General features: G+C 31.7%; 1 protein-coding gene across 4 annotated transcripts in view; it reads left to right on the top strand.

Annotated features, from left to right (window-relative positions):
• unc-5 (netrin receptor unc-5) overlaps positions 1-16,857 on the top strand; it is a 520,122-nt gene that overhangs the window by 403,236 nt on the left and 100,029 nt on the right. The window lies entirely within an intron of this gene.

The following is a 16,857-nucleotide window of genomic DNA, read 5'->3' as shown; positions in this document are numbered from 1 at the left end:
TTTGTGGATAGATTTATAGAATATCTGAATAAATTCCAACAGAATGTTGTCCAATTCTTCTTCTACTAAAATGTCCGCCAATTGCTTCAATGATGCTGGGATGAAAATCTACTCCTCATACTGTGCAGTAATCCGGCCCTTGATGTGACTGAGCAGAAGACCACGGTATTGCCACCCAAATCATAACGAAATCTTCCCCATGCCTGATAGTAGGAAATACAAAGTCCAGATCGTAGGATTCTCTTGGTTCTGCATACAGTAAACGATGATTCATTGGACCATACCACATTTATGATTCAGAATTGCATAGTAAATAATATTGATTGCACCGTCATTTTTTTCTTAGCTTAGCGCCGTTTCCGTTATAAGGGGTTTCGTAACCGTAGTCCTTTCATGAACGTTAGCTTTGTAGAGCTCCCATTTGACTTTGGGTTTTGCCCACTATTCTTCTTGACCGATGATATTTTGTGCATGCTGTCATTACCGTGAAACTGTGGTGAATCGTTAATGGATCATTCAGACAACACACATTTCACCGATCGCTTGTTTTAACCATCACAAAACAAAGCGTATAGTAGGTAACTTGATATATAACCTACAAGACATATACTCAAAGATACCATATATATCTTACATATACTGCAAGACATATAAACTGTTTTACACGGAAGTAGTGCTGTCAATATGTAACAAAATGTACTGGTGGCATGGTGTTGATAATATTTTATCTATCCCATGTGTATGATTTTTCGGTAACAACTTTCATTTCAAAATTACTCAAAAGATCTTTGTTTTGTGATTTGAAAGAAACAAAAATATTAGAGCAAAATTCACATCAGAAATCTGAATCTATCTCTAAACATGTGTTCTATATGCGAATTGGAAGTAGATGATAATAACAAACCTGTTAAAAATAATGTGCTGCTCAAAAAGTGACTTTTGATAAGACATAATACTGCTGAAACAAAAAAAGTATCAAGTCACAAATGTTGAGTCTTTAAATATAAAAGTTTCATTATTATTATAGGCTTTAAGTTAGGTACAATTTCAAAATATTTTCATCTTCGACAGTTTACAGAGAAGATTCGATATCCTTAGTATTTTAAGAAGTAAGGTTGCATTTGTTTTTCTTAATAAGAGAAGTCATTATGAAGTAATATGTACATAAGAAATTAATTGTCTACCATAACATTTATATTCTTTGAATTAGTGATCTGATTTGTTAAAAAGTGTTTAAAATATTGTGGCGTCAATAATAAACATCTAATGCTGATTGCTCAAGTCGCCTTAAATTAACAATTTTCCGGAAAACATAAAATAAAACCTACAAAATACCTTTTCAAAAAAGTTAGTTTTAGTTTTTTATTATTCATGTTGATTTTAACAGCTGATAAATGCTTAATGCCTTACCACGTGCCAATGAAAGAGATCCATTTTATTTTACTTGAACTGCTTCAAAATTTTTTACAATACATTTTGTTTTTACAAAAACTTTTTGTATTATTATTTTACCTATATGTTTGCCTATGATATTAATCTGTACTTGTTTACAAGCTTTGTACTTTACAATCATTTTATTATACTTTGTTCTAGTTTTTGTTGTCCTCTAAGTACCATTTTTATTTTATTTAGTATATATTAAGTCGCTAAATAACCTATAACTTTTCCAAAGACTATTAAAAATAATAATAATAAAATAAAACCAATTATACAATGAAAATTAAACATTAATTTAGCTTAATTGGTTGAATATTTTGGTTTTTAAACCTTTATTTTGATCTCGAAACAATTATTTGATGGTGTTGTAATATATAGTTTTTAATCAATATTTAATAGTAGAATGATTTGTGTCGAACCATCTTGTAATTTAATAAATATTGCTCACCAAAGTAATATTGATCAACAACTCAAGATAATCAGTTTTGTACTAGCTTGGCATAGTAAAAACTTTATTACGCTATACATTTTTCATTATAAATTTTAATAAAAAATAAATTGTTAGCTCAACAAGCAATCTACAGTTAAATACGTTTAGTCATTGTATTCACGTAATTATTAAAATGAGATATCTATTGTTTATTAACAGGTAAAACACGATGTGATAAAACTAACCCAGTATTTATTTATTTATTTCAATGATGGGTACATCCTTCTCTGTTTCCTACAACTCCAGTCAGTCTTGACGGTAGCGTTCCGGTAATTTGAATATTGTGCTCTAAAAAATAATCTTTAACGAGCTTCACAACATAAACAGCAGCATTATCTTGCTGAAAAAATATAATTTTGACCGTCAATTTGTGTTCTATCTTTAACTTATTATAACTTATACTATTAATTATACTGGAAATTAGTTTTATTTATGTATTTCTTTCAAAACCTGTAGCAGCCCAATAGATAGCACTTCCCTCACCCAACTTTCTGTGGCTCAAAATCATCTGATTTCTTCTTAAATCATGAGAATAATACTTATATCCACTGGAGCCATTCAAAGTGAATTTATTTTCGTCCAAAAATATTACATGGCGCCACTGTTTTGCATGAGATATGTTCTTAAGATATGTAGGAGAAAATTCGAAGCGACTCACACAATTGTTCATCTATTTCTATCGTTTATAATCCCTTGGCCGAACTCCTGGATAATTTTGACATAATTCTCTGGATCTTTTAAATAACTTTTTTTAGATCTATTTATTATATTTGCTATTTATTGATACTAATTTCTCCTGTACTAACACAAAACAAAATCAACACATTTTAATCGTTTGCTGGACAACTACACACTGCATGTGTGCTACAGTTTTGTCGCGTTGTTTGGGTACCATGATCTTAGGCGGAACATATCCATAAATAACGGCAATTTCATTGTAATGTTTACGCGAATGTATTGAGGAACCGTCTTTAACTTAGCACCTGAAAGCTTCAAATTTGTTTTTATTAAAAGTTGTAATAAAAAATGCCTAATGTTTTAAAGTTTTGTCGTCGAAGTAAATACGTACAAAGGGTAAGAAAAATATCAAAAGATGAATTAATGAAAATCAATCAAAAAGTAATTAATGGTAAATGAAGATGTTCACTCATGTTTCAGAACAGAAACGAAATAACATTGGGTTGCATTAAATATTATTGGAAATCTTGTTTCCTAACCTTACCGTTTCTGAATATATAGCGGCATCATAGCTCGATAAATTATGAGACAATTATTAAGTTAAAAAAATCTCGTATAGTGTTAAATCTCCGATGACAATAGGAAGTAACAAACGTCAAACACACTTTCCTATTTTCGCACCCTGTTCCGGTAATTAACCCACGAGGGCGCGAACGCCCTACTAGGGCTGTCTAATCCCTGGCGACGGTAAATATTAACATTTCTAGGCATCACGGCCGGCCGCCAAACGTCGAAGTTAATCCGGAGTTATGACCGATCTGGTACGGTGCAAACACGGAGGCGTCGAGACGTTGCCCGATGACGACGACGCGTTAGTCCGGCTGATCCCTCTTTATTAATTTTCGGTATCCGTCAGCGGTCGCGCTCTTAGCCGGGAAATTGAGCTTTTTGCTTGTGTTTGGGCTCTGAAAGGCCCGCAGCGTGTCTACTCGCCAGACGACTTATATTAGATCGAGATCTTTATGTTCAGCTTGAATATTGCCAGGGACAGCAACCAGCTAGAATGAAGGACTATTCGTTTATATTTTAATAAGGAATAGTTGACTATGCTGCTGCTCTATATTTGCTGGTTCATCTGAGATTTATTATGTGACTTGTTTGTGTTTTTTCTATACTCTTTAACGTAAAGCAAATAGATTCTATAGTCTCTAGCGTAAAGCTGTTGTCTCTAGTGTAAATAAACCATTACAGATATTTAGGAGGATGAGATAATGAAATATTAGTGCCACTTACTGTTTCATATATATTTTATGTTTCTACACTATGTCCATGGAGTAATAGACGTAACTCAATAGCGAACAATGCCAAACGCACAGGCACGTCACGTGATACCATAGCATCACATGACTCACCCCTACCGTCACATTTTATTCACCAATAAAATAAAAATAAAAAACATTTAAAAATAAAATTCAGCAAATTTTTTAAATGTTTGTTTTTAAAATGCTTTCCTGCAATTCAATCCACTATTGTATAGAAAAGCAGTAGAGAGGCGACATCTCCTTAGCGAACCCCTAGATTTTAGAAGAAGAAGAAGTTAGCTATCAAACTTAGATAATATAACGTGTTAACGATTCATGGGTGTAAAATTACTTAGAATGTTCCAAGAAACAAATCGAGTTTGTTATGTTTTAATAATTTATAATTATTTTTGAGTAGCCAATACATTTTCTCTGAATTTGAGATTCTTATTTATCTCGCTTATTGACAACGCTCATATTTATTCACATGCTTTTACGCAACTGTATATCTTTTATTTTGTGGAAGTGAATATTTTACAATGTTTCTAATTCCTCCATGGTTCGATTCCAAAGCAATTGTGAAAACTTTGAATCAGGGTGTTGTGCTAGTTCGAATATGTGTTGAGGTGTATAAGTTAAAAAGGTTACCAAACTGCCAACAGGTGTTTAATTATATTATTATACGAATACTTTCGTTGCATTACTATTTATATTTTAAATAGAGAACTGAGAATATATTGAGTAAGGAAAGAAGTAATTTTATTTTTTTGTATGTTTTTGAAAGCAAATTTGCATCTCAGATTATAATCAATGATATATATGTCATTTTGACCAATGATCTTTTACCATTTTGCTATTAAAGGCATAATTGCGTTATGTTTTGTAAATCCGCCTGCCTAATCGCTTTAGTTGTTAACCGTAGACAGTCGAATTAATTGTTTCGCTATATTTTAACTTGACGAATAATAACTTTTAGATGCCTCCTAAAACTCAGCATCACCTTCCTTTTTGTCAATGCAGTTTTTGAAGATTATCTGAGCTGTAACAACATTTCTTTTTCGAACGGTCAATGTAGTGTCGTTTTAGCAGCCATTCACTGGAAACTCAATCTATAATATTTTTCACAATTAGTTCATATTGAATACTAGTATGGAGACCAGTCTTTTGGGATCCAGTCTTATGTAAATGCTTGAGCATTCGTTTATGGTCCAGATGAAAATTATTTTTAAAAAAATGTGATATTGGCGTTCACTTCATTATTCATCACCACAAACGTGAGGGGAAGTGATGTAATATGAAGTTATTAAATATAGTTACTATTATAAGTTTATTTTATTATATTTCGTAACAACTAACAGTTATATTGTAGTTTATTTTTAATTCGTAATATAAAATCAAGTACCACCCAAAGCATACCAATTTTTGCTGATGTCACTGACACTATTACGCCTATAGTTTTAAAGGATTTCTTTTAATTTGAAGCTTTATTGTAAAAAAATGGTACAAAGTATTTTATTCTCGGGCAATTTACGGATTCCATTTCGAAAGAATGATGTATTTTTTAGCTATCCACGAATCGATCCATTTGTTGGTATATTCCTTCAAGTACAGCGCTGCTCAGAGAGAGCACGGCTCATATGTCGGAACAAATAGTCTCAAGAATACTGAAGAAGATCTGGAGAATACTGCAAGTGGACTAGAACTTCCCATTTTAATGTTTCCAAGTATATTTTAGTCGGTTTTGCAACATGTGGTCAAGCATTGTGATGCCGAATTATTAAAATGTTGTGTCTTGTCTATTCCGGCCATTTTTCGCTCAGTTCTCGGCTCAAATGCACCAATTGTAGTCGATGGCGAGTCATTCTGGCTGTATCACTAAAACTTTCAAATCCTTGTCTTCAATGTTTTTTGGCCGTCTAGAAAAATGTTCGCCTTCAGTGTCGACATCAACATTTTTAATACGTCAAAACCAGTATTCAGATATTGAAATCGATGGAGCATGGTTGCAATAAAATTCACACAGCATTCAATGACTTTCTGCCTCTTCCTTCCTTCCGCAAATGCGATGTACTTGCTACAAATTGAGACATTTTCAACGTATTGAAAAAAAGTTTGTTCACATTTCGACATAATGACACATACTGAAAAGTGAAGCCTGTCATTGAGGCTTTAACATGAACTTATTCAACACCATCTGTTATAAATGCCTTAAAATTAATTTATAGGCCTTATATATTTCGAAAATAATTAACATACTACACACAGAGATATCGTGGGCGTATAAGCGTAAGACACAAAACGGCAAAAACCGAACGCGAACATATCCAGGCCGCAGTTCCCTCCACCGCGCCGACTAAAACTCCCGCTTAATCCGAAAATAATTGCCGTCGCAATACCGATAAATAATCCTCAGAAAATCTGGGCTTGCCATGATGGTCTCTCAGACAACTTTGCGGTCGTTCCTAAAGGCGTCCAAAGAATTCTCTCTCCCCTTTTTATTTCGTCCCGAATCACTAACGTGGGATTAGCGGCTCCTTAACAATTTCGTTCGACTTTACTATATTCTTTATCGTTAAATATTTAAAGGGGATATGGTATTATATGGTTTCATTAAATTTTTTATTTAATGAAATATTGTAATCAAATATTTGAACCAACCTTGTTGTGTGTTACTTGTTGTTGGCGTTTCTTTCATTATTTCCTTCTTCAGATCTTCAGATTCTTAATACTGCTGGCTGTTTAAATTATCTTCATTAATATTTCGAGTTAAATTTCTCTCTCTCTCTCTCTCTCTCTATATATATATATATATATATATATATATATATATATATATATATATATATATATAAGGTGAAAGGGTTCAAGAAGCAAAAAATACCTCACTACACAAGATCAGATGGTTTCATTCTTTTTAGTATGTGTCCTATTCTGGTGGTATCCAAAAGCTGCAATACTTTAATATTCTCATGAGAATGGATTCTTTCCTCTTGCCCCCTTGCAATTCTGTTGATTTCTTGACTGACTGTGGGTATCTGAAGGTCTCGATGTAGCTAACCAGTCCAGTCCTCAGATATTTAGCGTTGGTGTTATATGGAATGATAGTATTATTTAATGTTATTGGTGCTTGTACGGTCTAATTATCGGTGAACTGTACATGCACAGATTTACATTCGTTAAGTTATTTTTTGCAAGTGTCCAATTATTTACATTATAACTACTTGCCTATTGTAATTTTCGTGAAGCTTCTTCACTATTGTCTCCGACAGCTAAAATCGTAGTATCATCAGCAAATGTAGCCATCGTAATATTCTTCATTTATGGTATATCACAAGTGTAGAGTAGATAAAGCATTGGCCCCAGTACACTTCCTTATGGTACACCTGCTTTAGCTTCTTTTATTGTAGTGTAAGTTTCTTCTTGTTTGTCTCTAAACATTCTGGTTGTAATGTACGATTTTAATAGTTCGGTGTGTTGTTTTGGTAACATTTTCTTTAGTTTATGCACATGACCCTCATGCCAAACTCAGGCTTGTGCTACATCTAAGAATATAACTGAGCATACTTCTTACTTTTTCAATAACATCGGTTATTCTATAGACCTGGTCAATTATTGAATGCTTGTTAATAAACCCACAGTGATGTGTTGGTATTAGGTTTTTTCTCTCTATGATAAAATATAAATAATACCAATACACAGAAAACTGCCTTAATTTCCATCAAAATAATTTGGATCCTATAATATAGTTAAAATGAACATTAATTGCATTCTAACTAAATATAACAATAAATTACCTTTCTAATTACGTGACTAAGGAAGCTAACAGTAAATATATTATAAGAACGAACATTTCAAACTGGAAGATATTCAAAATATAAATAAAAAAAAATTAAAAAATAGAAAATCCAGACCTGAGAAACTAACAATGAATTGATACTCTAAGAGCAAGAAATGTTTAACATGATTAACAATATTCAATTTGTTCTTCATTCTAATCTACATGTGTGATAACAAATAAAAAGGCATCAAAAGGTGCCTTAAAATAAGTGAAAATTGTACCATCTGTCGACATTTGAGAATAAAAACTAAATAACATTTGTTATATACTGCGAGAAAAATTTTAGTACAATATATTTTTCATTGCAACTCTTAATAAAAATAAATTTGTAGCTTTTAGAATCTACGATTATAGACAGTTAGTCAAGGTATTCGTATAAACATTACAAAAAAACCGCTATTGTTGACTAATAAGTTCCGAATAAGGGCATGCCACCCGACGCGACAGAACTGTAGCGCAGTAAAAAATAATAATAAAATAAAAAATGTAATCAATATTTTGAATTTTTATTTCTGTTTCTGTGTTTTTGTTTTTATAGTTCTTTTAATAGGTTTTCAACATAATATTAATCTAATTTTTTCCATTCATCTTGAATAGTATTTTATAGTAGTTTAACACTGTTAAATTGTACTCATAGCACGTGCTAGCTTACGTCAAAAATTTTCAATAGTATTTAAATCAGGAGAACGCGAATTTAAATGTTATAGAGGGCGTGTTTAAAGAAAAATGCATTACAATATTTATTTTTAGTGCCATTATTGGCATTTTTATACCTTTCATACTGCGTCAAGCATCTTTACTTTGTTTTTAACGATTTTCGTCCTTCGAATCAAAGAGAAAAACAAGCAAAAAGGGTAGCGTCACTACCATTCAACAGATTTGTTTACTGAAACGTAATCTCGTTCGCTAACGACATTTCACTGTCACAAATCACGTGTTTGAACACCGGCGTCACATCTCCCCTCCGACCTGGTGGTCGGGGGGGCTCTCTCGCCATCCGACGCCCCGTAACTATGACAGCGCTGTTCCGACCGATTCCCACCACATTTCGTATATGACATAGCTAATTGACAGCGGGTCCGGGTCCTGGACCCTGGTTTAACCTCGTCTTCGGTGCCGGCATGAGAAAATTAAAAAATTTAATTTGATTCGCGATTGACACCACTTTCGGTCGGTGTATGTTTACGAGCCCAAAGCTATTGTGTTATATGATTCAAAAATACAGTTAAAAAATATTAAAAAATATGGTTTCTGTTTTAATATATAGTGCTTCTGTTGTTTTTTGCTGGGCTATTATTTTCAAAGCAATGAATACAAGAGAATTTCCTATGTTTATTAAACATTACCTTTCATTGACATTAGTTACTTTTAATTTCTTCATTCCTTGTGGAAAGTTACCGGGTGTACCAGTAATTCCGTGTTTTTTTTACACTATAGAAAACACGTTATGTATATAGTTAAAATATATTTATCGACAGTTAAAATATTTGTTCAAAGTATTGGCTATTTAATTCTTCATAATAAACTTTTCATCGAACCATTTTCTAACTTCTTAGAAATCAGAAAAGTTCCACTCTGGAGCATATTGCAGACATTTTTTATCAATCTACAGTTTTAATTGATCATTTATTGTCGGTGGCGATCAGTGTTAATTGTTTATCCAGGTGTCGGTAGTACCTGCCACCATCATATACCAAAACAATTTGGCCTTGCAATTATTTTATATTTATATCCATAATTTCTTGCTTTCTCTAAATTATTCCATTTTTCATCACCCGACCGATATCGATACACAAAAAAGTTCCTTTAGTACCTTTGAAGCAGCATTTCACTGACGATTTTTCAATTTTCTAATTTGTCAATTCATGTGGCACCCTTATTTTAGGTCTTCCCCATCGTTTTTTATCGTTCACAAACTGCGACTCACATTCAACTTCTTTGTCAATTGTTTTTGAGTTTGTGTTGAGCCTAAAGAACTAAGTCTGCATATAATCTCTGCAATTCCGTATCTTCAAACCTTTTTGGCAGTACGTTCTTTTTCGTGAACGTTGAAATCGTTTCACATACCTTTAAGGTTACAGCATACATATAATAAATATCTACCAAGAAGGCACAAAACTCGGAGTAATTACCAACCCACCTGGTCTAGCGATATTTAGTATTCACATAATACCGCATTTGGTAAAAACAGTGGTTGAATATTCAACAAAATCAAACCAATTAAATCAAATGAAACACTATGTAGATTTCTAAATAAATTTTTGAATTATGAATATTTCGAATGTCGTCCTTCATCTTATATAAATATAATCTTGTTTTATGTTTATACAGATTTTATTCGTATTATATTAGTTTATTCAAGTTTTTTCTAAATGAATGAAGCCGTCTTAATTATTGCGTCTTTGTTTAAAATAACTATATAATTATAACATTTGAATTTTTATCATTATTAGTTGTCTGGATTGTGTATTCATGTCTTTAGCAGATAAGTAATGAAAATATACATGAATTTAACATTCAAATTTTGTTATGATAAATGAAACATAAACAGGATAACACTTAACTAGATAACATACGTAAACTTCAACAGGAGCTGTACAAGTCCTGTTTCTCTGTTTCTTTTAAAATATCCCTGTGTTTTTTAAACACTTCAGCATCAACTGATAGCAACTAACAACTGATCATCTGTACATAGTTCATGCATATATATATATATATATATATATATACAATACATATAATACATATGTAATATGTATAGTTTTCACCATCAGCAAATCATGTAGTTTTAAAAATGTAATTCTATAACTTATATTTTCATATGAAAAATAATTTAAACTCTCAATGATCGGAAACTTTAAAATGGTAAATTATTGGTACTATTACTTAACCAATTTTTATCATTAATCTTCCCCTTTTATAAATTATTAAATTTTAAACTATTATCAATTCGTTTATTATTTGAAGCGAACCAAACCACGTGACCTTATATAGTTAATTACAATTTTGGAAATACATACTGATGTATTTATTCCTCACTCGGAATGCTTGTACATCAATGCAAGTAGAAATAGATAGCAGCGTAATTTTTGAGAATGTGTGCGAATTAGATTAAGTATAAATAATATTTTTCAGATGATAATTGGTAAGTTTCTAATTGCTGTAATAATTTTAAACATAAATAATATACTGCGTATTTTTACGAATCACAATGTATATCACTGTCCATTTAACATACAAATTTTATTCTTTTGATCTACACACAAATTGATTTGTTTCAACTTGCTTCAATTCAGCTGTACTTCACCATCGAACAACCTACGACAACTTTTACGGTGTTCCTAAGATTATCTCTGACTCAATATATAAATAAGGGCCGCTTGTACGGTTACCTTCGCGATGTTAGCGACGTGTTGTCAAACGATACAAGACCATCCAAAGAGAGCTTTGTTCTCTCATCAATGGGTCCGTGGACAGAATGATACAGTCATGATAGAACCGTACAAGCTTTCAATTCATTAAAGTCGCGTTCTTTTCTTTTCTTTTTTTTTGTTTCATCGTGATTATCACGATTGGGAATTGATGTAAACTTTTTTTCTTGATATTTAAAAATATTAACTAAATGACACAATTCATTAACAATATAATAATACAAACATTATATTAATTAATACAACTGGTGTTTGGGATGATAACATAATATCTAATTTATATATATATATATATATATATATATATATATATATATACATATTTATATACATATAGATATATACATATGACGACTTTTAGGATCTATATCTGTCATAATTTTTATAATAATATGAACTTTTGTACAAATTCTAACCTTAAGAAATAATATTAAAATTAGTTTACAATTAGTATTAAAATATTTTTAATAAAAAAATTGAACCGACTTCAAAAAATAAATAAGAAACTCACTAAAAATTAATAAATTATCAAACTTAGATTTTTAATATGAAAAACATTTTAAAATAAAATATGTACATAATAATCAAAGTACATAGTTGTAATAACTAGGTAAATATAAACCAAAGTCTTATTTAACCTACGTAATACACGTATTTTATATTCTACTATATACATACAATTTAGCTTGATACCTACATAATTCTATTCATCTATTTACAACATTATTTTAACTACTACCAACTGATCACTTTAAAGTCAGTGACGAGCAACAAATTAGATTTGTTTTGTTCGTAATTTAATTTTGTTATACTTTAAATTATATTTTAAAGTTTTATTTTATTTTATTTTATTATACTTCAAAGTGATCAGTTGGTAGTAGTTAAAATAATATTGCAAACAGATAAATAGGTTTAGTTAGGTATTAAGCTAAATTGTGTGTATATAGTAGAATATAAAATAAAGATTTTAGGCTTTTGTTTATTTTTATTTTAACTTTAGTTATTACAACGATTATTATGTACATATTTTATTTTAAAATGTTTTTTTTTTGTTAAAAATCTAAGTTTAATTATTTTTTAATTTTTTGAAGTCGTTTAATTTTTTTTATTAAAAATATTTTATTAATCTCTTTTTATTGTTAGATATTTACTCAATAAATTAGGCAGTTATTTTATTTAATATAACTACAATGGGTAGGCCCAGTAAAGGTGCCGTATGACGAGAAATAGGGATCAAGAAACAATGATTGAAAATAAAGAGCGTTTCAGGCCCCGAGGTCCGCTTCCTAGCCTAGGTGATTTGACAAATGTTCTAACTAAACAACACAAAGTTATCGTCCCCGTCGGAAATCGAACCCGCGACCTTCGTTTAGGAGCCAAACGCTTTAACCATTACACTATAGAAGCAGTTGTCTACAATATTTCTACGAGGTCTTATATGGTATAGTTAGTGTTTAAAGAGCAAACTGAATGGCTTTTTCACTGAACGACTTCCGATTTTTCGTCAGATCAACTCAGCAATAACATTATACACAAATATCTGATTATTTTAGATAAAAAATATGTGAAAACTTCGTACGTGCCTTTGAAATATGAGCCTTTTCCTCGATTTCTCCCCCTTCTACCACAATTGACAGAGAAATCGACGAACACTCTTATACCTTGTATGTAGAAAACAAAATTGATATGTGAGCCTACAAGTTGAACATGTGAATAAAATTTAGAATATTTCTGAATTACATCCATAATTCTACAAATTTGATTTATAATTCAATATTTTTCCCTGAAGCCAAAATAATGTGATGGGATTATGTTGTTAGCCTATATTAGTGGATTCAGTCGTTTAAGTAGATTTTTTTAAAACTGTAAAATGAAGCTTGAAGCTTGATTTGACGAGTTTTCAGGTTTAGACATCATGTTTTCCATATCTTTTGCGCATATTTTAACCTCAAATAAGCATTAATCGGGTATCTAAGTCTAACGATTTCTTTAACTGAAAGCTTCTTTAAATTTTCTACTGTAATAAATTCAAATCCAGGAGATTTCTTAAAGGAAACGTTTTCTTATATTTCCGTTGCAATTTCTTTTGTAGTCTAATAAGCCTACTTTGAGTTGACTCCAAAAAGAACAATTAAAAGTATTTTGAAAAATAAGAAGACTGATGCATCATGAGTATTAAATCAAATCTCAATATATATTCATTATTTTAAAAAAGTGTTTCTACTAATAATATTAGATAATATTCCCAAGTTGCCAGTTATAGTTTTGTAGTAAATTAAATGTTTGTATCTACGGCGGAAACACGTATTTCGGCGAAAACTATTCGTTATGTCGCAAACACCGCGCCGGAGATATATACGGAGGCCTGAGCTTAAAGGTGCTCGTAAATCTGAAAGCTCGCAGATGAGCGTTTTCTGGTTTGTGGTTGGGGCGAGAGAGGGGAGCCCAAAGGGGAGATAAGGACAAGATAAATAAATGATATCACGCGGATCACATAGTAACAGTTCGGGAAAGAACAGGTTAGGTCGCCTTTATGGGGTAGTATGGGAAGAATTTCAAGTAGAGGGACTGTTAAATGCAATAGGGCGGTAGTTTTTCGTTTAGGCAGTAGAGCCTCTTTATATGGAATATTTATTTAGTTTTGATCATATAGGGTTATTCGGAGTAACTTAGTCACAGTCTGTTTTATTCAGTCAGTCATTATAGTCGGATTTTTTTATTCCCTGCAAAATAGTACATTGATACAAAATACCCTTTATATCGTGTTAGTTCAGTTAATTCAGTAAGTTGGTATAGTGATTTTACGTGCAGTATCACCTCGCTGGTCAATTTTATTTATTTGTCTTCTTGGGTGTCAAAATAATAAAACAGCGTTCGGAAAAGCTTATCTTATTTATAGGTCTCCATAGTATCTTCATTCAGATCATACCTTACTGGTATTCTAATTATATTTAGAAGAAATTGTAGTTAATTAATCCACTAGAACCTCAGTGTATGATATTATGTCTATACAAATTTCAGCTCTTATATATTTTTAAACCTCTGTAACAATAACCACGATAAAATCTATAGAAATATACATAGATCCCTATACCTCGCACCAAACATTGTTTTCTTTTATTTCTTTATTAAACTACACTATCAATTTTTAAATTTAAAAAGCATTTATTGAGAACAATTCGTACCATATATATTAATCAAAATAGTTTAAATTTTTTATCACTTTCTAAATATTTACCATATTTCCGACAACATGCCGATCAAATATCGAAAGAACGATGTTGGGTTATATCTTGCAGTATCTTATCGGCATCAAATTTATTCACAATGACAAAACTAATGAATTTCGAAAGTGCAATTTTGAAAGTTCTATAATTAATGTATGTATATACCAAACAACTCAATAATACTAAATGCAAAACTGTCAATTTATATAGAGAAAAGAATTGTAATCTAACAAATGCCTCAAATGTACTTGATGCTTACGAACAAAAGATTGCCCAATGCACAACTTATTTAATCAAGAGTTGAGAGGCGAAATAAATTAATTGTTGTGCTAGAAGACCAGTTATCACATGGAATTAATTTAAAAAAAAGCAATTTCTTGAAACCATTGAGTGTAGTAGCTCTGAAAGCTAATATATATAAATACCGCCATCTTTTTTAAATAAATCTTGCTAAATCAAAACTTACTAAAAACCGATATTAATTTAAACTCTTAATACAAGGCTCGATAGCAGTAAACTAACTGCGATAAACACAAAACTCACTCAACTAAATGGAAAAACATTCAGATCGAATGGAATGTGTGTTAGGAAATAAGTAAATAATTTTTTATCGATAAAAATCGGAACGGAAAATTCATAAAAAAAGATATAAAGTACATAAGATAACGAAAAGTTGAGAGTTCAAATAAATGAGTTGAATTTAATTTACTGTATATTTCGAACATCCACCGTCGATGTGTTTTAATGACGAAAAATGTGTTTTTGAAATGTACTAATGCCACAAAGCAATGGCAACAGGAGAGGTTAATGAGAAAACAAAATCAGCTTTCGCGAGCTCTCACGCTAAAGAGGAACAAAACCGAGTTAATTTCGTTAACGTTTTACGTTGCCGCGGTTGTTTCGAGCCTGACAGGTAATCAAACTATAACACCTGTCAAAAGCGGGCGGGCACCTTCGACGTCCCGATTACCGAAACCCATTTCCCGGGGGCGCGCGAAAATCAACTTTTCCATTGTAACCGGGACCGGTTGAGCTCTCACCCTCTCCAAGGACACTTTAATTTACTACACTATTAAACTATCGGCGTGTTCCTGAAATTGCCGTAGACCTCACATTGTATTATCGCAGAGCCGGGGCCTCGCAGGCCTAGGTAATGGGCTTAAACGCGAAGGGCGACGTATTGTTACCCTCCGAATAGCTAAAGCGAAAATCCCAAAGGGCCGTAAGATAACCCAATAGCCGACTCCCCGAACGATAGGTTCATGATCTGCTAATTCCCAAAAATTGAATAGCCTGTTGCTGATGTACATAATAGTTTCTGGTTCACTTTTACACTATTATTCGACTAAACAGAATTACAAATTACACTGTATTGTTTAACAGCATCCGGTAAATATTAACTGAAACAATATAATCACTGTCATTAACAACTAACTTAACTGTTAATATTTTAAGAAACATTTTAAACATGTGTCTTCATATTAAGAATGGTTAGAAATTATTTTCATATCATTGCGTCATACGACAAAGTCTACTGGCTATGCAAAGCAAGTACCGCCTATTAATAATGATCGAAATGATTGAGTTCAACGCAACAATAAAAAAGCTGAATTATTTAGCTAACGTATTGCAACCGAATGATATAGAATCTACAATAAATATAAATCCTGTTTATCAGCCCAATGTAGCTCTAAATCCGATTTCTCCAATGGAAGTTACCACAGAAATTGACAACAACCTCAAGACTCCTGGAATTGATGACATGTTACCTGGATTATTAAAGGAGCTGCCACGAAAAGCAATAATCATGTTATTGTTTGTATTCAATGCCTGTTTGAGATTGAAGCATGTTCCGGAATGTCTTAAGGTTGTTCGAATAATTATGCTTAAAAAAGGTACAAACCGATTCAATCATTTATAGAAATACCAGATTTCCAGTTTGAATTTCGAAATCACCACTAGACAATGGACCAACCGCGCAGAGTAACAGCGGTCGTTGAAAAGGCATTCGAAGAAAAGAAATACTGCCGTGCAATATTCCTGAACGTCTCACAAGGTTTTGACAGTGTATGGCATTTGGGATTAATCTACAAAATGAGCAAATTGTTACCGTGAAATTACTGTCGACTGCTGGACTCATATCTTTTCGAAATAAAATATAGTCTCGCATGAACGGGCATTCTCAACACCTAAACCTATTTCGGCTTGAGTTTCGCAGGATAGTGTCTTGGGACTACTCCTGTATCTGCTCTATACTGCTGATATTTAAACTACAATAAAAAAAAACAGTACAGACTGGATCTGGAAGATCATACTTTTCACCGATCGCTTGTTTTAATGTTTTCAGAAGAATTTAATAACCTGAACTTAACATTTTACAAAACAATCACTACGGAAATAAAGGCCTCACGCTAAAATAATTATATCCATAATTTGTAAAAGGAATAAATTTAAT

This window comes from Rhynchophorus ferrugineus, unplaced genomic scaffold, assembly GCF_030347505.1.
Source record: "Rhynchophorus ferrugineus isolate W39M unplaced genomic scaffold, kcgeb_rfMv2 rfM9, whole genome shotgun sequence".
Taxonomy (NCBI): Eukaryota; Metazoa; Arthropoda; class Insecta; order Coleoptera; family Curculionidae; genus Rhynchophorus; species Rhynchophorus ferrugineus.
This window is presented reverse-complemented; position numbering and strand designations above follow the sequence as displayed.